This window comes from Scylla paramamosain, chromosome 20, assembly GCF_035594125.1.
Source record: "Scylla paramamosain isolate STU-SP2022 chromosome 20, ASM3559412v1, whole genome shotgun sequence".
Lineage (NCBI taxonomy): Eukaryota > Metazoa > Arthropoda > Malacostraca > Decapoda > Portunidae > Scylla > Scylla paramamosain.
In genome coordinates, this window is record NC_087170.1 from 21,216,495 (window position 1) to 21,241,494 (window position 25,000).

At 44.4% G+C, this 25,000-nt stretch overlaps 1 protein-coding gene across 2 annotated transcripts in view; it reads left to right on the top strand.

The window, feature by feature from the left end:
- LOC135110617 (ATP-binding cassette sub-family G member 8-like) overlaps positions 1 to 25,000 on the top strand; it is a 73,209-nt gene that overhangs the window by 9,665 nt on the left and 38,544 nt on the right. Inside the window, exon 2 of one of the 2 annotated variants that reach the window (XM_064023138.1) lies at positions 12,936 to 12,970. The gene's annotated coding sequence lies outside the window, so the exon portion shown is untranslated. Of the gene's footprint in view, positions 1 to 12,935; positions 12,971 to 20,360; positions 20,494 to 25,000 lie in introns of those variants that run through there. The other variant, XM_064023139.1, reaches the window with a different exon arrangement.

The following is a 25,000-nucleotide window of genomic DNA, read 5'->3' on the forward strand; positions in this document are numbered from 1 at the left end:
TGAAGAATTTGACAGAAGAATTATGTGTCCTCAGGGGGAGAGAGAGAGAGAGAGAGAGAGGAGATGAGAGAGAGGAGAGAGAGAGAGAGAGAGAGAGAGAGAGATCAGTTCCCGAGCATACATTCGTGCCAGTAAAAAGAAGAGTCACAGGTCTGACTCAAGCAACCAGAAAATCCTGTCTAGTATTTTAACTCTAATGCAGAAAAAAATGAAGAAAAAAAAAATCAAACGTTACAGTATTGTCTGACCCTCTAACACACACACACACACACACACACACAAACACACACACACACACACACACACACACACACACACACACACACACACACACAAATATCTTCCCATGCGTCGATCACAAGAATCGGGGAACGTAAGTGAATGGAAACTGGAATAGGGTAGAGAGGGAAACAAGCACGCTCGCTCTCTCTCTCTCTCTCTCTCTCTCTCTCTCTCTCTCTCTCTCTCTCTCTCTCTCTTCCTCTCCAGGTCATCGTTCTAAATTTCTCCAGTATTCTGTACGTAGATAAGTTAAAAGACGGTGGTGAACTCCGATTTATTCGTTCATGGCATTTTAACTTTGCATTTCTCCCCGCCTGTCTGTCTCTTCTTGTCGTGTGTGCTTTAGTTCTCTCTTCCTTCTGTCATTGTTCAGCCGACTTACCTGTCTGGCTTAGAACTGACATAGTACATCACTTTCTTTTCTTTTTTCTTTTCGGTCACAACAAATAACAATAACAACAACCACCTTCTACCCACTTACCCAGTCACAAGTAGGTACTCGAGGCATTTTCAGTAATCTGACAAGTAATGCGTTCAGGTTCTGGTGTAAAGGACCATAACAAGAGGAACTGTAAAGCCAATAGAGACACGCAGTCCTTGGCAGAGGTTCAGTTGATAATAGCAGTGGTGAGATGAACTGAAATGGTAGATCTTCTGGTGAACGTAATGACGGGAGACGATTGCAGAAATTGTGAGGGTAATGGAAAGAGTAGATGTCAAATTACTGGAGGTGACTATAGTAGTAGTAGTAGTAGTAGTAGAGTAGTAGTAGTAGTAGTAGTAGTAGTAGTAGTAGTAGTAGTATAGTAGTAGCAGTAGTGAGTAGTAGTAGTAGTTTTTGTTGCTGCTGCTATTGTTGTTGTTGCTCTCATCGTCATCGGTGGTCGTGGTGGCGGCAGGCGAGTCCCGTTACTTCCAGGGACTTCACCACCTCCTTCCATTCTCCGCAAAGAACACTTTCCCCGTCGTGGCCGAGATGCAATTTGCGTTTCCTCGTCGAGTAGGAAGTTTAGGAGCGACCCGCCAGGCCCAGACAGCGCGGGAGGGGAGGCCAGGGGAGGGAGTGGCAGGGTGACACACAGAAAAGGGAATGTTTGAAAAGTAGGCTACACTGAATGCTTTGTGGCCTTAGGTATGTCCGCCCGGTACGTTTGTCTGTATGCCTGTCGTGTTGGCTCCTGTGTGTGTGTGTGTGTGTGTGTGTGTGTGTGTGTGTGTTTTATCACTTGGGTACATCTGAAAAAATGTGTAAGCTGTTTCTAACTCACAATTATAAGGAAAAGAAGGAAATCCATCTCTAATTCTTGAAGTATTTTCCTGAAACTGCCTTTATCTTTATTTATATATCAAACAAGAATTTATCTCCCTCCATAGTTTGAAGGCGTTACCACCCCCACGTTCTCAGCAAGTCGAGGACCCTGTAGGCTTTTCATATCTTTCTTTTGTAGATTATCGTTCATTCTTTCGACCAAATTATATCAGATTACCAACATCTTACGTTCCCTCGAGTAAATTTCATATGAAACCATCGCAACTACTTTCTTTATCATACTTTTTTTTTTTTTTTAACTCAATCTTGAAGAAGAGATGGGAGTGGAGAGGAAGATACGCCAGACCACCGCTGACACAACACCTCAACTAGAATAAGATTATTGCTTTAATTCACACAAAAACATTCTTTGTACTTAAACGTGTAAATACGATAAATGGCGATGAAATTATGTTCTTACCACAAACATAATACTGCAAAGGTTGTGAACAATGCCTATGCAGAAATATGGACAGGAATTCTAAAACCACCTTGAGTAAACAAAAATAAGGCGCTCTGTACACGGATGTGGTGGAGGAGACGAGACACGTGGGCGGCCATGTGGGAGGGGGAGTGGTGGCAGCGGTGTAGACTGGGAAGTGACAGCGTCCGTGGTGAGGGAGGCGGCGCGACACGAGTGTTTATATAGTATTAAAAAAACATATTCTGAAGCTTTTTAGAGCCACACCTCCACTATATTCCACTCCAGTTGAAATCGCACGGGTTTTTAAGGGTGTTTTTACAGTTCTAGTGACAGACTAACACGATTTCTTCATTATTAACAGGAGAAACACTCTTGAGAACCCAGCTAATCATCTCTGTGGCCTTTAAAAATAGTCGCGGTGAGAAAGCAAAGCGTTTATGAATACGTTTGAATAAATATGGTGTGAAAATAAAGAGTATGAGGCGTACCCCAGCATATACACTCAGGAGGGAAGGAGTTTGAGTGTATTAGGTGCAGCATGTAATGGGTGTGATGTAAGAACGCTTGGTGGGTGCGGTCAAAGGGCGTGGCGAGTGCAGTAGAGAAAGAGAGAAGTGGAGGTAGTTGATGTAGGTGATAAGATCTTATAGGAAAGAAAAGGGGAGGCAGGGGAGGCTACAGTACGGGTATTTGTGGCTATGGGCGTGGTTACAGGAGTGGGTGGGATAGCACATGGGTACAAAGGGAAGGACTCTGTTGGGGAGGAAGAAGGGAGAGTTGGTGGCGAGGACAGCATTCACAGCATAGCCACAGCACAACCACTGCCACAGCCTTGGTGACTGATGCCTTGAGAGATAGAAAGAGAGAGAGAGAGAGAGAGAGAGGAGAGAGAGAGAGAGGAGAGAGAGAGAGAGGAGAGAGAGAGAGAGAGAGAGAGAGAGAATGTTAGTACTTGTCCTTGCTCTCGGCGGGGAACCTTTGATGCGTCCTTGATCATGATGCCATTTTGTCATCGAGAGAGAGAGAGAGAGAAAGAGAGAGGGAGAGTTAGCGCATCACTAGTCCACCGAAAGTAAGTAGGAAGGGGACGGTGGAGGAAATGAGTGGGCGGGGGAAGCATGGAAGAAAGGGAAGGAAGGAATCGGAGGGAGGGAGGGAGGAGGGAAGTAATGTTATACACCAACTTACAGCAGGGAGGGAATGGAAGAGGGAACAATAACAAGGAAGCAAGGGAAAGGAGGGAGAGAAGATACCGTGACTATGGGAGGGAAGCAAATTAATGGCAGCAGGTCAAACAGGTAAACAGAGGAGAGATAATAATAATGATAATAATAATAATAATAATAATGATAATAATAATAATAATAATAACAATAATAATAATAGCACAGGAAGCGAGAAACTCAACCTCGCCCGCTGATTTAAACTCGACGCTTAAACTCAAGGTTGATGCCAAATAAACTTATTTTTCCCACAAATGTTCGTTTCATCATGATGCAAGCAGTCAGGGAGGGAAAAAAGTACTATTCCGTTACTCTCTCTCTCTCTCTCTCTCTCTCTCCTCGCTCTCTCTCTCTCTCTCTCTCTCTCTCTCTCTCTCTCATTCGACACGCTATTGAAGTTACGCTGCACCAAAAACGGGCCGTCTAAGTTTCCGTGTTCACCGTATCCTCGTAACCAGCAGTGGCAGGAGACTTACCTTCCTCCCCCTCCTCCTCCTCCTCCTCCTCCTATTGAGCTATCTTCTCTTTCCCTTGAAGCTTCCACGATGGCGATGAAACAATAAGCAAGACTGGAGCTCCTGTGATGTTGAGTACTGGATGAATTGAATCAGTATTGTTCTCTCTCTCTCTCTCTCTCTCCTCATCTCTCTCTCTCTCTCTCTCTCTCTCTCTCTCTCTCTCTCTCTCTCTCTCTCTCTCTCTCTCTCTCTCTCGTGCCTGTTGTAAATAGTGAATACATAAGGAAGTGAAGGTTTCCGTAAGGCCCTGAGAGCTTCACCTGAGCAGACTAGCGTGACTTCCATCCCTCTCCCTCCTCTCCCTTTCCCTCTCCCTCCCCTCTTTCCCTCCCTCAGTTTCGTGCAGGTGTAGCCCGCTCCTCTCTCCCTCCTGACGCTCGAAGGACACTAGAGGTACAGGAGGCAAATGTGGGTGCATGGACGGATGTAAACAACCGAAAGAAAGAACAATTTATCGGAAATATTAAAGCAGTGAGACAGAGATAAACTTAGTGTCACCAAGCAATGGTGGTAGGGGGGTTGCAACACAAGGAATGAGTTATGATTGTGTAAACGAATCTGTCGGGGTAAAGAGAAAGTGTTTGTGGAGGAAGTGGAGTTAATTAGGTGTTACTTGGAGGGTTTACAAGTACGTGGAAATGTGTAGGGGGAGAGGCGAAGGGAGCAGAGGACCTTGATGTGTAAGATTGACCGCTAAATGATAAGATAAGGCCAAGTTGCCTGCGCTTCCATTACTGACTGATAAAAGAAATGTGTAGTCGTGAATAATTCGTCTCGCTATCTTAAATGAGAAGATCTTGCTGAAAAAATCCTACGACAGATCGAGAGGTCTTATCCTGTTCAAGTGTATGTCATCTCAGTAAATATGATAACGCTGCATAGATTAGTGATGGTGGGGATGAAATGAAGAGCACACGGCTATAGGTGGTTTTGTGGTGCTGTGGTATGCTCACTCCTGATTGGATGTTAGTTCGAGGCTGGCACAGCAGTTGTACGGGGAGATCATGGAAAGGGAAGCCCTCTCTCTCTCTCTCTCTCTCTCTCTCTCTCTCTCTCTCTCTCTCTCTCTCATCTCTCTCTCTCTCTCTCTCTCTTTCAGCCAACATCATATGACCTTGCTGAAGCGGCGCCATAAATCAATCACCTCCATTTTCAGTATCGTCACTGGCAGAGGTGGATAGGTAGTGCAGTGTGAGGTGCGGAGGTGGACTAGTACACTGTAGTGGTCATGACGAAGGAGCGAGGGAGGAATTAGTAACGGAGGCAGGGGAAGGGATTGGGATGGGAGTGGCGTGTCTCTGAGTGGCGGCGTGGGCGGTGATCAGGCATAATTAGTAGTGGTACCGGCACGGAGAAAAAGACTGCAGGCGACGCTTCATGTGTTCCCAATGTGCGGCGTCCAGCCATAGTGGAGAGAGAGAGAGAGAGAGAGAGAGAGAGAGAGAGAGAGAGAGAGAGAGAGAGAGAGAGAGGAGAGAGACAGTTTAATACTAACTAAAAGATTGTGTGCCGCGTCAGAAACAGGTTTGAAATTCATTTATCATGATGTAAGTTTCTGGAATGAAAAAAAAAATGTTGGCGCCTGCCCACACACACACACACACACACACACACACACACACACACACATACCACACACACACACTGCTGCCGGTGTTACGCATGGGATGGACGGGGAGACGTGGCGCCGCTGTGGTGACGTCACCAATGCCAACATAACAAGAGGGAGGATATGATAGAGAATGTATTTACTTTACCATTTCCTGCACCCTCCCCTCCCTTCCACCATCCCCCCAACCTGTCACTCACCCCTTACGTGTCAGTCTCCATCCCCACCACTCCACCTGTCACTACTCGTCACCACGTTCCCCTCCACCCACTCCATCAGTCAGTGTCTCCACTCTTCCACCCATTCCTTTTAATAATATTATCCACCCACTCAGACTCACTCACCGCTGCCTCTTCCTAAACATTACATCACAGTGCTGTTGTTAATCCACTATTCTATCATTTGACATTCTGAATCTTAGTCAACATGAATGTGAGCCAGTATTTTTTGAGCCCTTTAAATGATGCATCGATCTTTTTTTTTTCCTTTAATCATTCTTTCCTTTTATTCTATTACTTAATGCTTTCACTAATTTGAATTATTATTTTTTTTACTTCGTTTTCTTTTTTTCATCTCAGAGTTAAAGATAAGATAATATTTACTCGTTTTAATAATGCTTTCCATACCATGAGCCAATCCCTTCGTCCTTTAAATACATGTACCACCTCCATTTACTAAAACCTTTTCCCGACACTACAGCACCAGTCCTTCCCTTAACCACTGACGCATCTCACTGTCAAGACCAGCATATCAAAAGATTCTTCAGTATCCAGTAACTTTACGTTCCCTTATGAGTATTCTGGCGTCCTCCTTTGAGCATTCCTCCAGCTTAGCAAGTCACGATCCCACCTCCTTAAATTATACTAGCATGCCATCTTTGAGGCGCATTCCTGTCCCCTCCGGTAACAGGTGAGGGTCGGGGCGTGTGCTTCTGGATGAAGTGAAAGTTGAATATCAGGCTGGGAGTGCGAATAGTGATGGAAGAACGAGTGCATAAACAAACAGTGCGTTGTGAGAAAAGTTGCTTTGGGAGAGAGAGAGAGAGAGAGAGAGAGAGAGAGAGAGAGAGAGAGATGATGGGAGGTTGTGGGGTAAAGGCATTAGCAAATCTAACAAATTACAAGGTACAAAATGATTAAAAATAAAAGTTGGTGCATTTATTTTCTGGAATTCGCCTCTAAAACACGAAATGGCTTTTTGGTTAATTGTTGTTATTATTGTTAGTTATACGTAGATGAAGTAATAATTGTTAGTAGTAGTAGTAGTAGTAGTAGTAGTAGTAGTAGTTGCTGGTGTTATTGCTGTTGTTGTTGTTGTTGTTGTTGTTGTTGTTGTTTACTTTGCTGTTGCTGGAGACACGAGTGGCTGAGAGACATGACGTGGACAGGAAGGCATCCAGTCGTGGCGGAGGGCGGGGGGCCGGGCGGGGGTCAAGGCCTTTCCGTGACGCGTGAGGGGGAATTGTGGGAAATAGAGAGTCGAAGAGAGGGAGGGGAAGCAAAGGTAAAGAATTAAATGGACTTAAACACCGCCACCACTACCATCACCACCACTACCATCACCAACACCACCACCACCACCAACAACAACAACAACAGCAACCACTTTCCATAATTATAATTCATCCATTTTCTGTTTCCCACACCTGGGCATATTAACCTTTTTCCTCCCTATCTTCTTTCCGGCACCTCTCCCTTCTTCCGTCCTCTGTTCCCTTTCCCCTCACCTTCCCTCCCCCTCATCCTCTTCTTATTTACTTTTACTCTTTATCCTCTCCCATTTTTCATCCCCTGTTGTCTCCACCCCTACTTTTATTCCCTCACTACTTGCTCATCCTCTCCCTTTCTGCCCTCCTGTCGGTGTCAAGGCCGCGTCCTATGCTTGTTATTACTCCGCCTCCTTCCTGTCACGAGCAAAACTGCCTTAATCGTCCGCATCTTCGTCTTCACCCTCCTCTTAGATTCCCTCCACCGTCACCTTCCTTCCCTGTGCGTGAATCAGCAGATGTACTTCTTATAGACCTGCAAGACTGTGGGATCTGGGTTTTTTTCTGTGTAATCCTGTGTAATCCTCCCTCCTGTTTCATCTCTTTTTGCTTTCATCTTCTCGTCCCACGCTCTCTTCTTTTTCATTTCCCCTCCTCCTCTTTCTCCTCCTCCTTCGGTCCTAGATGCTGCAATACGCTGTCTGCTGCAACATTCCTTTCATCTCCTGCACACTCCCCTCCCTGCCTCCATGCCTCCCTGCTTCCCTACCACCCTCTTTCCCCTCTACTACCCGCACCTTGAAATTCTCATCCTCTTACAACATCATGCCTTACACTAGTTGCTGAATCTCGTTTTTCCTTCTCCTATTACTCCTCCTCCCCATCTTTATCCCTCTGCGATTTATTTTTTCTCTCGTAATAACGTTTGCATAATTACGTAGTTTTTTTTTATTCTTTAACCTCTTCCTCCTTCTCCTCCTCCTCCTCCTCCACGTTCTCCTGGCCGCTAGACGTCGCTATCTTACATCGCCTTGATCGTAAGCAGATGCAAGTGTGTCGCGAACATTGAATAATGAACGGCAAGACAAACAGGTCGCCAACTGCTTATTGTTCAAGAGAGAGAGAGAGAGAGAGAGAGAGAGAGAGAGAGAGAGAGAGAGAATGCTTGCTTGCTTGGGAGAGGAAGAGAACTTGCCTCCATCTCCAATAATTGCAGGGTATTGCATAACAGGTTAGGAGTGAATTGGATGCCGAGAGTGAATGGGTGGGGCGAGCGGGAAGCTGAGGTGTCGAGCCTGCGTGTGTGTGTGTGTGTGTGTGTGTGTGTGTGTGTGTGTGTGTGTGTGTGTGTGTGTGTGTGTGTGTGTGTGTCCAAGAAAACACTTTAATGATATAAACAGGGCAGCATTGGAAGAGGAGGAGGAGAAGGAGGAGGAAGAGGAGGAGGAAGATAATTCATGTCTGATACTGTAATTTAATTTCAGCATATTATCCCTGTTGTCGCCCACGGGAACAAAATCATGTCATGTTTGTAGGTCGCTACTCCTTTTTTTTGATGACACCATTTGATAGAGAGTGGAGAAAGGTCAGGGAATGATAAAACTCGAGGTAATATTAAAGTACCAAGGATAAGACAACGGAGAAGAAGGTTATTGGACAAGTGACATATGAAGGCTGTTTCTTATCATAGGTGGGTGTCTGCACGAAGTTGAAGACAGTGGAAGAAGGTCAAGGAATGATACAATTTTAGATATTATAAAATACCAAAGATAAATCATCGAGGGAAGGAGACTGCAGAACAAACAGAAGGTGACATATCAAGACCGTGTCCCTTATTGCAGTAGGTGTTAGCATAAAGTTAACCCATCACCTTGCTATCAATTTTATGTCCCTTTCTGGCGCAGTCCTCCGCCCTCCTTCATCACGCCCAGGTTTGCGAGGCGAATTTGTAGTCTAACGGGGAAGAAGTCTGAAATTTTATGCAGGGAGAGATAGAGGCGAGGAGACTAAGTGGGAGGTGGAAGGGAAAAAGGAACGCAGACGCAGGGAAAGTTAACACAGGCTGACCTACTTCTCGGAACGCGGGTCGTCTGAGGTGTGATCGAGTGTATTCAGACTTGTTGGTGTGACTCGCTGTCTTCATGGTGGACGAGTTGAGGTCACACTTACACGCACAGTAGGAAAGGATCATTCGCATTCACGTCATTGGTGCTTAAATGTATTCAAACCAAAAAAAATAAAAATAATAATAATAATTCTTAGCATTTATATTTCATTATTGCCCTTGTAGTGGTAATTGAAATCATTTTAAAGTCATGCCAGTCTTATGAATATAATTAGCGTCATGTTCGTTTTTAATCCAGTCACAGTTTTTAATTATGAAGTGAACCCCGCAAAAAAATCAATCACTCAGTCACCTTTCAGAGTTATTGAGTGAGCAGCCTTGGAATTTGAATTAAATGTACCGCTAAAATCATTCATCACCGCAGAGATACATCCGGATTTATTATGTATGCGTTGACTGTCTTAACTGAGATTAACCGTGAAAGCATTCGTGCATGATTGCATAGAGTAGCTGTAGACATTAGGAAAATACTTTTAGCCTACATATCCAAATATTTAACTCTTACAAACACACACATACACACACACACACACACACGTAAACGCGTGACTGATAGATTAGATATGTAACCTTCACTTAACTATACACACCCTTTGACTCTCTCTCTCTCTCTCTCTCTCTCTCTCTCTCTCTCTCTCTCTCTCTCTCTCTCTCTCTCTCTCTCTCTCTCTCTCTCTCTCTCTCTCTCTCACACACAGTTGGAAGCAGGTGATCAAGTGACCTTTTTGTGACTCGGTACTTAGATACTCGAGTAACTGCTGTCGCGATTGTTTTTGTTGCTCTTGTTGTTGTTGTTGTTGTTGTTGTTGTTGTTGTTGTTGTTACGTTTATTGTTGAATCACTGTATTGCAATTACTGCCTTGCTGATCTGACTTGTTTTTGTGAACGTGTAAGAAATTTAGGCGTGTGTCCGTGTGTGTGTGTGTGTGTGTGTGTGTGTGTGTGTGTGTGTGTGTGTGTGTGTGTGTGTGCTCAAGCTTGCCAGTCCTCTTCCACGAAGGTCAACCACTCAATTTTTCTCTAACACATTATTATTTTATATTCCTTCTTTTTATCGTCATCCTTATCCTCCACTTCTTCCACCTCTTCTTTTCCCCCCTTCTTCTCTTCGTCTCATCATAATCATCACCTCCTTTCCGCCCCACCGTCTTCCTCTTGCCACCAAACGAAGGATACAGTCGCCAATTACATTTAACAACATTTAAAAAGAACAAATATTGCGTCATGTAAGTTCCTGCTACTTGAGACTAACCCGAGGAAAATTGTGATCTTCGTGCAAATAAAGGACTCCACAAATGGCAAATATTCCGATGAGATGTCGGTTACGGATGACGAATGGGGAGGGAAAACATTAATCATAAAAACAGGACATACAGGCAGAAATAAGGACAGACAAACGGGCAGACACGGAGACAGGCACGCGTAGAAGGGAAGGGAGGGGAAATATATTTAGGATATGCTGAAGGTGAAGTGAAGTAAAGGCAGACAAAGAAAAACACGACCTTCTGATCTGATTTGCATTTTAGTGTGTGTGTGTGTGTGTGTGTGTGTGTGTGTGTGTGTGTGTGTGTGTGTGTGTGTGTGTGTGTGTGTGTACCTCTAACACTCCACTTTTTTTTTTTTTCGTGCATTCTCCTGTCTTTTGTCTTCTTCCTGTCCATTTCCTCCTCCTCCTCCTCCTCCTCCTCCTCCTCCTCCCCAGACCATCAGTTATATATAATAGTTTACCTTAAAATTCCTCATTCCTCTCACTTGTTTTCTTTTCTCTCCTCTCTCCCCTCCTTCCACTCCTCACCCCATTCCCTTCTTACCTTCATCTCTTTTTTTTTTTTTCCTCTCACCCTTTCGTTTCTGATGTGTCTATTTCTCTCTTCCTTACTTCCATTCCTTCTCCATTCCCCTTTTTCTTTATTTTCCTTTTTCTCTGAGTTTTCTTTTCCCTGTTTTCTCTTTCCCTTCCTCTCCATCTTAACCATTACTCTTCTCCTTCTCACTTTAATTCCCCCATTTCTCTCCCCTCCCCTTCTCTTTCCTTCTCTCCCTCCCTATCTCTCCTCATTCCCCTTCTTATCTTCAGATTTTCCCATTCCCTGCTCCCTCTCTCTCTCTCTCTCTCTCTCTCTCTCTCTCTCTCTCTCTCTCTCTCTCTCTCTCTCTCTCTCTCTCTCTCTCTCTCTCTCTCTCTACACCTACGTCCTTGCATTCCTCCACACGTTGCTCATCAGCCGTCCCTCCTCCTCTCTCTCTCTCTCTCTCTCTCTCTCTCTCTCTCTCTCTCTCTCTCTCTCTCTCTCTCTCTCTCTCTCTCTCTCTCTCTCTCTCTCTCTCTCTCTCTCTCCTTCTCCCTCCGGCTCTCCCTCATCCCTTCTCCCTCTCTCAAGGTCAAGCTAGTAGTGTGAGAATTTTCTGATTATATGGTGCATGAACAAGAGAGAGAGAGAGAGAGAGAGAGAGAGAGAGAGAGAGAGAGAGAGAGAGAGAGAGCAATGATGAGGATAGAACGTTAGTTGTAGATACGTGTGTGTGTGTGTGTGTGTGTGGTAGTCTGGTGATGGTGAAGAAAAACAAAAGGTAAAACAAAAAAATGCATGAATAGATAAGTAAATAGACAAAATAGATGAAGAGTTATGAAAATAAGATAATGATGCAAGATGATGATGAAATAAAAAAGAAAAAAAGTGATAGAGAGAGAAAACTAATACAGTCTCTCAATACATTTGGTGTAATAATGTTTTTGGTGATAATTAAGTTCACTCCCCCTTGACGAGCACAGACATTACTGGTGATGATGCTTGAGATCGAAAGCTGTGATGATTAGTGGTGTCTGGTGATGACTTGCTAGGGTGAAAGTGTACGTTGGAGTGGTGACAGTAGTGGTGGTGGTAGTGGAGAGTGGTGGTGGTAGTGGTGTTAGCGGTGGTTGGAACACAGGAAGGGAACCGAGTGGCGGTGGTTAAGGGGATGGTGGGGGAGAGGTAACTTAGTGCTGAACAATGATAAAAGTGATATGGCAACACTGTGTACGTATATGAAGAGTGCTGCAAACGTACAAACGATCGAGGGAGAGGGATTAAATATCATTACAGCGCAGCGTGTGGTAAAAAACTGGTGGTAAAGAGCCCACGTCATTTCACGAGACGAAGACGAAAGTCACAACAACAACAACAAGAAAACAATAGTAATAATTATGTAAGAGTTTAATTATGTTTAGACTTGTAATGCAGAAAAGATCCTTACCTTTTACATCCTTCACCTTCATTCGACCTGCCACGCCTCATCCTCTTCCTCTTCCTCCTGCTTTTCCTCCTCCTCGTCGTCGTGTCCTTCGCATCGTCGGACGCTTCTTGTCATGTTGTCCTTTGATGCTGAAAAGTTTCCTTCCTCCAATAATACGTATATTACACGCTCGAGATGTCAGCTTCTCCTCCTCCTCCTCCTCCTCCTCCTCCTCCTCCTTGACATCCGTTCACACGCGCCTTCCAATATATAAATGTAAAGGTTCTTTCATCTCTTGGAAAACTATTATTGCAAGGAAAGATCGACCCTCTGGCTTCACTCTCCCACATCTCTTCCTTTAGATCATGTACTGTACTTTATTATACTTCATCTGTGTGCGTGTGTGTGTGTGTGTGTGTGTGTGTGTGTTTGTGTGTGTGTGTGTTAGCACTATTCGTGGTTTACTTCCTAAAGATTTATTGTTAATTTTTTGTTCCTGACTTTTTTTCATCCTTCCTCTTCCTCTTTTTTTTTTTACTCTCCTTCTTTTTTTTTATTTTACTTCATAACTCCTATTTACCTCCTCCTCCTCCTCCTCCTCCTCCTTTTCTTTTTTCTTCCTGCTCCTCATCCTCCTCCTCCTCTTCCTCCTCCTTTTCTTTTTTTCTTCTTGATCCTCACCCTCCTCCTCCTCCTCCTCCTCCTCCTCCAGACATTTCAGTAACCCTGCCTTCCTTTCACAGGTGGACGATCCGAGGGGGACGCCATAAAACGGCAGGTAAGCCACACCTGAGAGGAAGAGTAGGAGGGTACTTAACATGATTAACTTCCTTTATAATTCAGAAAAGTTAGATTCTTAAGAAATGTAGAGATTATGGATAATGTGCAAGTAGTCTGCCGATGTGCTCTTGAGACTCAAATCTATAAGTATAAGTGTTTTGTATGTATAAACTCCACTGCCTTTATATTTCGGGAAGTGGAATAGCGTGTGGTCTTCGTAACTGAACTAGATACACACGAGGCTGAAGTTTGCTTTTAATCTACACGGACATGAAGTAGTAGTAGTTAAGTGCACGATAATTCAATGGAAACAACTAGGAACTGTTTGGATACGCAGATACACCTCAATTTTTTGGCTATACGAATAATAAGACCAAAATTTATTGTTATTATTAGTGTAAGTCTCCGAACGGTGGAGTGCAAGGCTGTAACGTGACATTACGTGACTCAAACTGTGCTGAGCTGAATGCCGACTGCAAGGAAAGACAATACTGAGGGAAATTACACATGTGGAGGCAAGGCCGTTAACTTTCTGGTCTTTGGTATATATTGGTGCAGGCCAATCTGGGGAAATCTGATATGCTAATGTAATATCACTGTCTTCCCTCGCCACCATCGTCATTTTGTTTTTATTCTTACTTATTGAGTATATTATTGCGTTATTCATTTTTGCTTTGCCACTAACCTTCACGTATCCAGTGATTGTTCCCGTCTATTTGTGGTTGGTTGCTCTCACTGGTGCTGCTTTATAATATATCCAGGTGTTGTTAATGGAAAAAAAATAAAAAATAAATACTCGCCTGACTTTTTATCGTTGTCCTCTTTGAAGGAAAAATTGAAGAAAACAAGACAGAGAAAAGTGGGAAGAAGGTTCATCAATAAATAACCCATGTGCAGCTTCCGCTCTTACCTCCTCCCTGCCTTGGGGCGAATGTCGAAGTAGTGACTGGTCAAAACCTTAGACAAACTGCCTTCCCTTCTTGCCACGTGGAGCATTGAATTTCAGCCCTAATTACCGGTGGTCTTAAAGCCGAATACTGCACTGGCTATTGGTCAGGTAACCGCCTCTACGGGCACCAGGGGGATAAGGGAAATTAGCCACTAGGGAAGGGGTTCACAGGAGCGATGGTGGTGATCTAGGAAGTACGGTCGGTCGTCCCTTTAACTGCGGAAATCAAAAAAAGGGGTAGGAATACTGAAGGAATGTTTCTTTTTTTAGCTTCAAGGAAATGAGAGAAGGTGAAGGAACTGTACGTAAGAGAAAGGAAGAGAAAATGGAAGAGACGAGGAGAAGGAGGAGGACGAGGAGGAGAAAGAGTTGAAGGAGGAAGACGAAGAAGAGGAACAGGAGGTTGTGGTGGAAGAGAAGAAGAAAGAGGAGGAAATAGTAATGTTTTTTTTGGGGGGTCTTTGTCAGTCAATTTCCTCTTGGGTTTTAGATGCAACGTCACGCTTTTGTTCCTTCAAGCTTGGTGTTCTGCGTTCTCCTTCTTTCTTTCTTTCTCTAAACAGATTATCTCTTTCTTTCCTTGCACCAGTGGTTCATTAAACTTTCATCTTTTTTACGTACATTATTTATGAATCTTGTTTTTCCTCTTCTTTTATCTGTCCTTTTTTTTTTCATTGCATCATCGACTCTGGGAACTGTAAACACATCGAGAACACACACACACACACACACACACACACACACACACACACACACACACACGCCAATCACGCCCGCCTTCCGTGAGACACAATCAACCTTCTCACGCCCCTTGACCTCCCCCTCTCCTCCCCCCTCTCTATCACAGCCTTCGTGTTACCGGCGGGGGCATGGGGGTCAGGAAGAAAGAGTGGAGGGGGCAGTGAGCACCCCAGCCTCACGCACCCATTCGCAACCCCATCACTTAAGTTTGGTCGGGTTGGGTTTGGTTTGGTTAAGTTAGGTTAAGTTTGGTTGGGTTGGGTTTGCTTAGGTTAGGTTAGTTGATGTTAGGTTAGGTTCTACTAAGGTTGGTTGGGTTTGGTCAAGTTAGGTTCTGTTAGGCTGGGTGAAGTTGGAAGATGGATTAAGTTAGGTTAGGTTAGATTAGATCCTTTGTCTACACCTCTCTCTCTCTCTCTCTCTCTCTCTCTCTCTCTCTCTCTCTCTCTCTCTCTCTCTCTCTCTCTCTCTCTCTCTCTCTCTCTCTCCACACCGTTATCGTCACAATTACACCGTGTCCTTTCAAATCACCTTACTCTCGTACACTGCATATTGTCTTACCTCTAATAGCAATACTCCCTCGCACTATCTTCCCCCGCATCACTAAGGCAATATCAGCATGCCACGGTGTTTCGGGAGCGTGTTGAGAAATATTGCATTCGACTGGTTCCCGATTGTCTGCTTGCTGTTATTTTGCCTCTCCTTCCTCCTCCTCCTTCTCCTCCTTCTGCGCCTTCCTTGCGGTTCTCCTCGGGCTTGTGGTCTTAACTGTATAGTGCCTCTTGTCTAACCGAAGGAAGGAAGGAAGGAAGGGAGAGAGAGAGAGGGAAGGAGAGAAGGAAGGCGCTACTCGTACTCTCTCAGTCACGGTTCAATTGTGTGCAAATCTTCATTTACTTTCGTCCATTCTAATCTCTCTCTCTCTCTCTCTCTCTCTCTCTCTCTCTCTCTCTCTCTCTCTCTCTCTCAGGATGGGATAATATTCAGCAAAATTTATGGCAAGGACATTGATTTTCCTTCCTCCTTCCTTTTTTCCTCCCTCCCTCCCTCCCTCCCCTCCGTACCATCTATCCTCAATCACGTGACATGAATGCACGCTTTCGGACACGATCCTCAGGGGTAAGGGATGCGGCCCGTGTTCGAGTGGCGTCCTGTTGGCCTCGGCTTCCGCTGTGTACCTCGGAATTTTAAAGGGAGTCCATTTTTCTCTTTTCCTTTTCATCCACCTCATCCTTTACTTCCCCCTTCCCTCCCCTTCCCTTCCCTTCCTTTTTCTTTCCTTCCCTCGCCCTTCACTTCATCTTCCTCTCTTGAATATTTCCACATTTTTCTTTTTTTTTTTTTATTTACTTATTCCACCATCATCCTCTTCTACCTCTTCCTCCTCTTTCACCTTCTTTCTTCCTTTCTCCTCGTTCTCCTCCTCCACCTCCTCCGCTCCTCCTCCTCCTCCTCCTCCTCCTCCTCCTCCTCCTTCTTCTCTTTCTCCTCCTCCTCTTTCTCCTCCTTCTCCCATATTACTGACTTCCGTAGGACGTTGTAACCCTAGAGATGACTTGGCGTTTCTTAGGAGAATTGATCGTCAGAGAGAGAGAGAGAGAGTCGAGGAAATTTTTGTGAACGCTATAAAAACAAAATCAACTTGAAATTATGCGATGTGGAAGAATCAGTCGTATCATTTTTCACCGCCACCGCTGCTGTCATTGTCATCACCACCACCGCCAGCGAAGGGCAAGGACACGAGACAAAGAAAATGGGAAAAAAAAAGCAGCATGAACTTCATTATCCTTTACAATTATGTCACCTGGGTAGACTTAGAGAAAACACGCTGCTCTTTACATTTCACAATAAGACCCTGAGCTGCAGTTACTTAATCCTTTCTCTTGCCCTCGTCTCCCTCTCGTCTCTCATCTCTCTCGTCTCTCATCTCTCTCTTTCTCATTCCTTACCTCGATGCCAACCTTCATCCCTCTCCCATCTTCCAGTCTCCCCCTCTTACCTCTTCCCCTCATCTTCCCCTCTGCACTGGTGTGAACTTGTGAAGGGAAGTGACAAAAGGTATAAAGAGGGAAAGGAAAAAGGTATTTAAAAGTAGGGAAAGAAGAAATAATAATAAATAATTTAGACAGAAATGAGGAATAATCGGAGAGGAGAAGAAATAAAAGGTTTTAACGATAGAAAAGGAGATAAGATTTGGGAAAAGTTTGGGAAAGGAAAAGCATTTAAAAGTAGGGAAGGAAGAAATAATAAGAAATAGTTAAGATAAAAATGAGGAAAGGAAGGAGATAAGATTTAGGAAAAGTTTGGGAAGAGGGGAAGGAATGCTGGGTAAAAGGAGTTAGAAAGACGGATTTATGGCTACAATGGAAGGGAATCGTAGGGAATAACGTAACAAAAAATGGGAAGTGAGAGGTGTAGAGCCGCCATGCAAAGTTTATTGACCTCCCAGACGGGTTTAGCGAGGCAGGAAGGACGTCTGTGCCTCCGTGCAGCAGAGAAGTGGGACGAAAGGGAAGGTGTGAGTGATTGTCTGCTGGCTCTGCTCTGCCCGTCCCTTACCCGGCGTGGCTTCTTTTTATCATTGTTGTTGTTGGTAATAGTGACACTGGTGGTGGTGGGGGTGGTTGTTTTCATTCTCGTATCCTGAAGTGTTTGTGTGTCTTGTTTCTGTTGTTGGGAATAGTGATTGTGGTGGTAGTGGTGGTGGTGGTAGTGGTGGTGGTGGTGGTGGTGGTGGTGGTAGTGGTGGTGGTGGTCTTCGTTGTCACTGTTGTTTTCATTTTTCTATATTGAATTATTTTCCTTTTCTTGTATTTTCAAAAGAACTTGATAATACGAATGAAGAAGAAGAGGAACGACAATAACAACACCACCACCACCACCACCACCAACAACAACAACAACAACAACAACAACAACAACAACAAGATCCTTCGCCAACTCCACTTTTTCTTTTTTTTTTTTTTTGGTAGAATTAAAATAAATAAATAAAAAAGAAGGTAAAAAATGTAGACACAAATGAAAGCTGCAATGTAATTTGACCCTTATATTATGTAAAGACGTAGTAGGTTTACTTGGAAATCCTCGCCAGTCCCTCCCCCTCCCCCTTCCCCTACTCCCCAACCTCCCCTTCCTCCCCCTCGCAGCCCCACCAGGTGTATAGTCTCACCTGCGTAACTGCCATCCTCTCTAATTCCTATGTTCGCCAGAGTCCTACTTCCCGTCCTCTCTGATTTTCTTCTCCTCCTCCTCCTCATCATCATCATCATCATCATCATCATCATCATCATCATCGTATTCTTTCTCTTCCTCCTCCACTATTTCATGTTTGTTTCCTGGTTCACGTTATAATTTTTACGCGTAGTGTTCGGTCATGCGGTTTTTTTGCTTACTGTATGTTTCAAGGGCCGGTGAAGGTGCAGTCTTGAGATCAACAGAGCGAGGAAAGCCCATTGAAATCTGATCCACTTGCATAACTGTTTTCTTTTTTTTTTATTTTCAAGTCATTTCCTTCGTTAGAAAAACAAAAATCAAGAATCTAGTGAAGAACGAATAACGTGAAGATATATTTTACTGGAATGTACAAGGAAAGACAGGCAAGCATACAGATAGAGATAGATTGACAGATAACTGAAAAAAACTTGTTAACAAAGAGAAGAATAAGCAAGAGAGAGAGAGAGAGAGAGAGAGAGAGAGAGAGAGAGAGAGAGAGAGAGAGAGAGAGAGAGAGAGAACAAAATGATGCACCGACGAAGAAGAAGAATGAGAGAGGAAGAAAGGAGTCATTGGCATATGAAGAGTGGGAGGAGGAGGAGGAGAAGGAGGAGGATAGCGAGTGGAGGGAAGTAGGAGGGGAAGGTAGGGAGGAATCTTAACCTGCTGGAGGGAAGGGAGGGAACAGGGAAGAGGGACAAGAAAAAATACTACCAGAAGGGAAACAGGTGTGTATGTTAATTAGCATGCACAGGTAAACTACCCCATCGCTTGTTTCCTCCACCCCCCAACTTGAAGGAGAGAGAGAGAGGGGGAAGGACTACGCTTGAGGAAGTGAGAGGTGCTGGGATACAGGGAAGCAGATACATTTTTCTACTATCCTACTATTACTATCCTACGCTTCTTGCTTTAGACTTAGATAGTGTAGCTTAAAACAAACAGCTTCGTCAGAGTCAAGAGGAGTAGTGTTTGTTCTTCCTTTGTGTGCCTTTGTGTATCTTAGTGTGCCTTCCTCGTCCCTTCCTTGCTTCGCTCGATGATAATGATAAATACAGGAAATGAAGGTTTATTTATTCAACGTCTGCATTCACTGATCATACGAGAAAGAGAGAGAGAGAGAGAGAGAGAGAGAGAGAGAGAAGCAGCTGTGTACGAGTATATACCGTTTGTAGTTAATATGACCTGTACGTGTGTTAACTCAGCAGCACAGGATATGACTCAAGGCGTGTACATGCTTCTCTACCTGTTCGTATTATTAGGTAACACTCAGGCGTTACCTTCTTTACCAATATCGTTGGTATTGTCTTTAACATCATTTCCGGTACCTCGATACGTAGCCGAACTCCTGAGTGTGCCTCGAGGTGTTGCCGAAGTGTTGGAGTATTGGCTGCGTGACTGTGAATACCCACACACTGCCTGGCCGCTTGGTGATACCAGGAATACGTTTGCAGCCTAGGTTTCCATTTTGTGTTGGAGATTAACCCTTTCGCTGCTTCTGTGTTAGTTTTTTTTTTCTTTTTTTATTACCTGGTGTAAGTTTAAGTATAATTTCAAATGATACAACTGATAGCAAAAGGACTGATCAAGTAGCTTTTTAATGCGTTTTTTGCACCTTGAAATTACCGAGGGACACTAAATGCAATTAGTGTCCCTATAATCACCAGTCAGGAGGTTAGTCTCCACTCTTCTTGTTAATGTTCATTGTAATGTATTGTGTTATCCATTGTTACCTGTCCCTCTAACTCCCACACGCCCTCTCACCCTCTCCCTCCCTCTCACTCTTACTCTAGTTCTTCCAAGAAAGTGTCGCACGAACGCACACAAATATTCGCTCCTGTCGCGTTGCCTCGGTGGCTCGCTGGCGTAACGGGCGCTGCCACCGCCGTTGCCGCCGCCAAACACAGCACCTGGACACTGACGGCGGCAGCAGGTGGGTCATTAGCGGCGATTTATGAGTCTTGAGCGGCGAGGCGGGGAAAAGGCAGGACAGTGGCGGCAAGATTATGGTGGTGGCGCGGCGACCCCCACACCAACCCACCTGGCAGCAGAGTGAAAATTGCTTCTGTTCGTATATTGTTTCTCCTTTATTGTTTCACAGTTTTCTTCTCCTCCTCCTCCTCCTCCTCCTCCTCCTCCTCCTTCTCCTCCTCTTCCTCCTCCAAAGCGTCTCCCATCCAAGCTGCTCCAGCGGCAATACAATCCTGAGTGTCTGATGAAGACGTGTGACCACCTGACAGGGACCACTTCCCCTTCCACTCTCGCCCGCCATCTCCTCCTTCCACCTTCCCCCACGGTCTCTCTCTCTCTTGGCTTCTACTTCCACTCTCCCTCTTCCACCTTCACCTCTCATCATCTCTTTCCCTTCCTGCATCTTTTTCCAACTACATCCTTTTATTTTGCCATCCTCTCTCATCCGCGTTCCTTCTCAATCTACCTGCCTCCACATTCATTTAGTTTCAGCCTTCACCCTCAGCCGGCCTCAGTAGCGCGGGGGTGGGGGATGAGCAGTCGTCCCCGGCACTCACACTCCGAGGTTCCGCTGGTGAGGCTGTGCAGTGATAGTGTCCGAACACCGAGGAACAGGTGGACCGCTGGTGTCGCGTTGTCTCTTGTTAGTGGTACGTAAAACAAGCAGCTTCGTTAACTGGTCTGTACTGGACTGGACTGCACCATGATACGTGTAATTGGAAAGGAGCTGTGATGTGTGATGGTGCTTGGGTGTGCATAAGTGTTAGTATACTGGTGATGTCCTGGTGGTGCGCTCATGTTTTGTGTCTGTAATGGAATGGGTGCGTGAGATGTTTCGTGCATTCTAAGACCACGTCACCTTGCAGCTGTGTGGTGATGCTGCGGTGCTTGGTTAAGATAAATCGTGGTAGTAAATCAGACTGCTGCTCGTTTCGTCCTTGTATCGAAGTATGAGAAGTTTGGCGGGTATCGTGCCCTACATATCGCAATCCAGCAGCTGTCCCTCCTAAACTCCGGCTCCTGATGATCCCCGCGGGCACTGAGTCTCACCCAGTCCACGTCCTCTTCCTCGCCCCCCTCCCCTTGCCCTCCCTCGCTTTGCCTCCCTCCTCCATTGCCCAGCGGGAAGGATTCAGCTTCTCATCCTCATCTCCTCCCTTCCTGCTTCTCTCCGTCAGTGTGAGGGGTACATGCAGGGTCCGTCAGTGGTTACATAATGGTGCCTGATATGAATGCTCTCCTTTGCTTCATGTATACGTTGTGCTGTTGGGGAAACCTAACCTGTTATAAGCCTGAGTGATGGAAACGGAAAGCTGTGTATGTGTCAGATAAGTATTTTTCTAGTCTGTCAAAATAGTTTACCAGTTTTCATAGCTTCCTTCTGCCATGCATTTCATTTACCTGGTTAGAGTTTTCCCAGTAGTATTTTCACAGAGTCGAGTCAGTTTAATCATCGCCGCTCTTCCCGGGTTTTTTTTTTTTTTCAATTTGCTCAGTAGTTGCTTGTAGTTCCTTTATTGTGGCTTCGAGGCAGGTGTGTGTGTGTGTGTGTGTGTGTGTGTGTGTGTGTTTGTGTGTGTTTGTGTGTACGTGTGCGTGCGCGCGTGGCAGAAGGTGAGAGGGCAATGCCACGCTAATGCTGAGTGCTTGTTTGCTTGTCTTACTTTCTGGGTGGCTGCTCGGCCCGTGCTTGCTTAACACACACACACACACACACACACACACACACACCAGACAGACAGAGAGAGAGAGAGAGAGAGAGAGAGAGAGAGAGAGAGAGATCGTTTGTAGTTTCTCTGACAGAAAAACTCGTTCTGTCAAATTTGTGTTTACTGAGACGCAACACTTCACGTCCCTTCTCCTCTTCTTACTGTTTCTCTCTCCCTCCTCCTCCTCCTCCTCCTCCTCCTCCTCCTCCTCCTCCCCTCTCCAGGACCCTTCATGACTCCCCCATATAAAAGTCCCGCTCCTGCTCCCGCCACTTCCCTCGGTGACCACGTGTGTAATTTTGTCACTCCGGCAGGTAGAGGTGTGGAGAATGAGCATGTTCACTTCCTTCCCTCCCTCTTTTTTCCCATGTTTAATTATCTTCTTTCCCGTTGAGCAAGTCTTTCTCTCTCTCTCTCTCTCTCTCTCTCTCTCTCTCTCTCTCTCTCTCTCTCTCTCTCTCTCTCTTCTATTGTCATGATTTTTCCTACTTTCTTTCCCGCTTCTTTTTTCGTTTGCTCTTTTCTTCGTGTTTATTTTTGTTCATTTCCTTTTCTTCTTGATGAATAAGTAAATTTCCTTATTCTTTCGTCCTTGCTTGTGGCCTTATTTTTTCTTATTTCCTTCTTTTCTATCTTTATTATTGTTATTTCCACTCTTTTATATTTTGTCTTTTCGTCCTTCTTCTTTTTTTCCCATTTTCGCAATCATCTGTTTTCTTTTCTATTGTTTCCACTTCTTTTTTTTCTTTATTCTCCTCTTCCGTATACTTCCATCTTTCTTTTCGTTTCTTTTTTCATTCCATCTCACGTTCCTTTTCCTTTCATCATGGCGAACACGTATGCACTTTTCTCCTTTCACTTTCCTCCTCTTCCCATCTCCCTTTTTTTTCATCGCTTTCCATTTCCTCCCTTCCCTTTTGTTCTTCCGTTCTTCCTTTCCTCTCCTTCTAGCACGTCTTTTGTCTTAATTCATGTTTGTGTTTCCTTATCGTATATATTTTTATTTCCTCGTGTATTTTTCTTCCCATAATTTTATCTTTATTTCTCTATATCTTTATATCTTTGTATCTCTTTATATCTTTGCTTTTTCTTTTCTTTCTCTTTTTTCCTCCCTCGTCTTCTCTCCTCAGTGAGATTGGCCTGACGGAACCTTCATAATCAAGGTATATAAAAGGAGGGAACGAAAAGATAAAGAGGAGGAGGAGGAGGAGGAAGAGGAGAAAGAGGAAGAAGCATCCAACACGCATCTACCTTTTCCTCTCTTCCACCTCTCCTCCATTTATTTTTACCGTTGTTGAGGACATTGTTATTTCCTCTTCTCTCCCTCCTCCGTTTATCTAGCTTCTCCGCTTCCCCCTCCTGATGTTTCTTTCCTTCTCTCTCCTCTCCTCCCCCCTTGCGCAGTGACCCGTCCTGACCTCTTACTGTTGACTTGAAGGCTGACCACCGTTTTCTTTGACCCCCCCTGTAAGCATTCAACCGCCAAACCCCGCTATTTTTCAATGCTCATCTCGACCCTCTCTTCCTTTCCCTCCTCTCTGTTGTACCCTCACTATTTCCCACCTCTGAACAATATCTTTCCTATTTTCCTCTTCTTTCATTTCTTTCGTTCTTGTGCAGGTTCTTCTTTAGCTTCTCTGTCTCCCCGTCTGCCCTTTTCCTTCTCTCTTGTACCTTCACTCATACCTCAGACTGCAGATCACTCCTTCACTCCTTCCTTCCCTCGTTCTCTCATCGTTCCTCTCCACTTGTCTTGTTTCTCTTCCTGATATTTGATAGTGTCTATGTCCCGTCTCTCATCATTACTGTTTTTTCATCATTTCCTGCTTTCCTTCTGTCACTTTCCTTCTTTCTTCCTTCATTCCCTTTCGTTCGCGTACCTCTCTTAAATATTTGGTATTTTCTTGTGCCCTTCTCTCTGTTACTGTTTTCCTCCTTCCTCCCTCTCTGTTGCCTCTTCCTTTTCATCGTGTTGCTTTCCTTCTTTTGCATTCTCTTCTCACTTCACTTCTTCTCGCCCTCCCGCTTCTTCTTCTCGCATCTCACACACACACACACGTTAAGCTGAAACAGAATTTGTGATGGGGAGGAGGAGAGGATGCTGTGGGGTTGTGTGTGTGTGTGTTTGTTGATTACGTCTTTGTTTATTTAATTGTTGTGTAACTGTAGTCTTGATGGCACATACAGTTAACTTTAGGTCTCATATTATTACGCACACACACACACACACACACACACACACACACACACACTTTTTCATCCGTTATACACATTTTTTCGTCTGTTGATGATGAGGATAGTGATGATTATGATGATGATAACAACAGCAGCAGCAAAAACAACAATAACAACAACAACAACAACAACAACAACGGTGACGATGACGACGAATAATAATAATAATAATAATAATAATAATAATAATAATAATAATAATAATAATAATAATAATAATAATGAATATTTTCGTGACTAAGAATTAATTCGTTTTTTACTGGTCTCCTGAAATGATATTCGAGAGACAGAAAAACATAAGTAATTTCAGAAGAATCTTTTTCTTTCCCCGGGTAATTTAATTAATGCTTCCTTGTTCTTTTCCTCACAATTCATCTGTTTTACCACGTGTCTTTTTTACTGCCGTTGTTACTGAATTTTAATGGAAGTTTGAATCACTGGGTCTCTTTTTCCACCATTTACTGTATTTCAAACTCATTCCTTCATTCATTCATTCTTTCATTTCATTCACTTCCATTCATCCATTCCCTCCTTCATTCCTTCCTGTCTTTCTCCCTCCATCACTTATATCCTTACTTTCTTGCTTTCTTCTTTTTGTTCATTTTCTGCTTTTTTTTTCCTTCGTTATTTTCTCCCTTCTATTGTTCTCTCCTTTGTTATTTCTTTCTTTACATTTCCTCCCTTCTCTTCCTATTATCAATCATCTTTTTCCCTCCATCTATCCATCCATCCATCCTTCACTTCCTCCATCCTTTCCTTCCTTCCTTCCTTCCTTCCTTCCGCCTCTCACTCTCGCCAAGAATTGTGGGAATACACTTCAAGCTGCTCACGCGCCGTAAAATTTTACTTTCATGTCGAGTCCTCTTAGTCACGTAGTTTTCGGGAAGAAATAAGTAGTGGGGAGGGAGGGAAGGAGGCTTGAGGTGAAGGAAGGAGAGGAGAGGAAGAAATGGCGTGGAAGGAAGAGGAGGCGAAGTGGCTGGGAGGAAAGGGGACGAAGGAGGGAAAGAAAGAAATGAAGAGAGGCTGGAGAAGGAAGAAGAGAGAAGAGAGGAAGAAATGGCGTGGGAAGGAAGAGGAGGCGAAGTAGCTGGGAGGAAAGGGGACGAAGGAGGGAAAGAAGGAATGGAAGAGAGGCTGAAGAAGGAAGAAGAAGAGAGGAGGGCAAGAGAAGGCGAAGGAGTGGTTGGGAATAATGGAAGAGAGGCTGGAG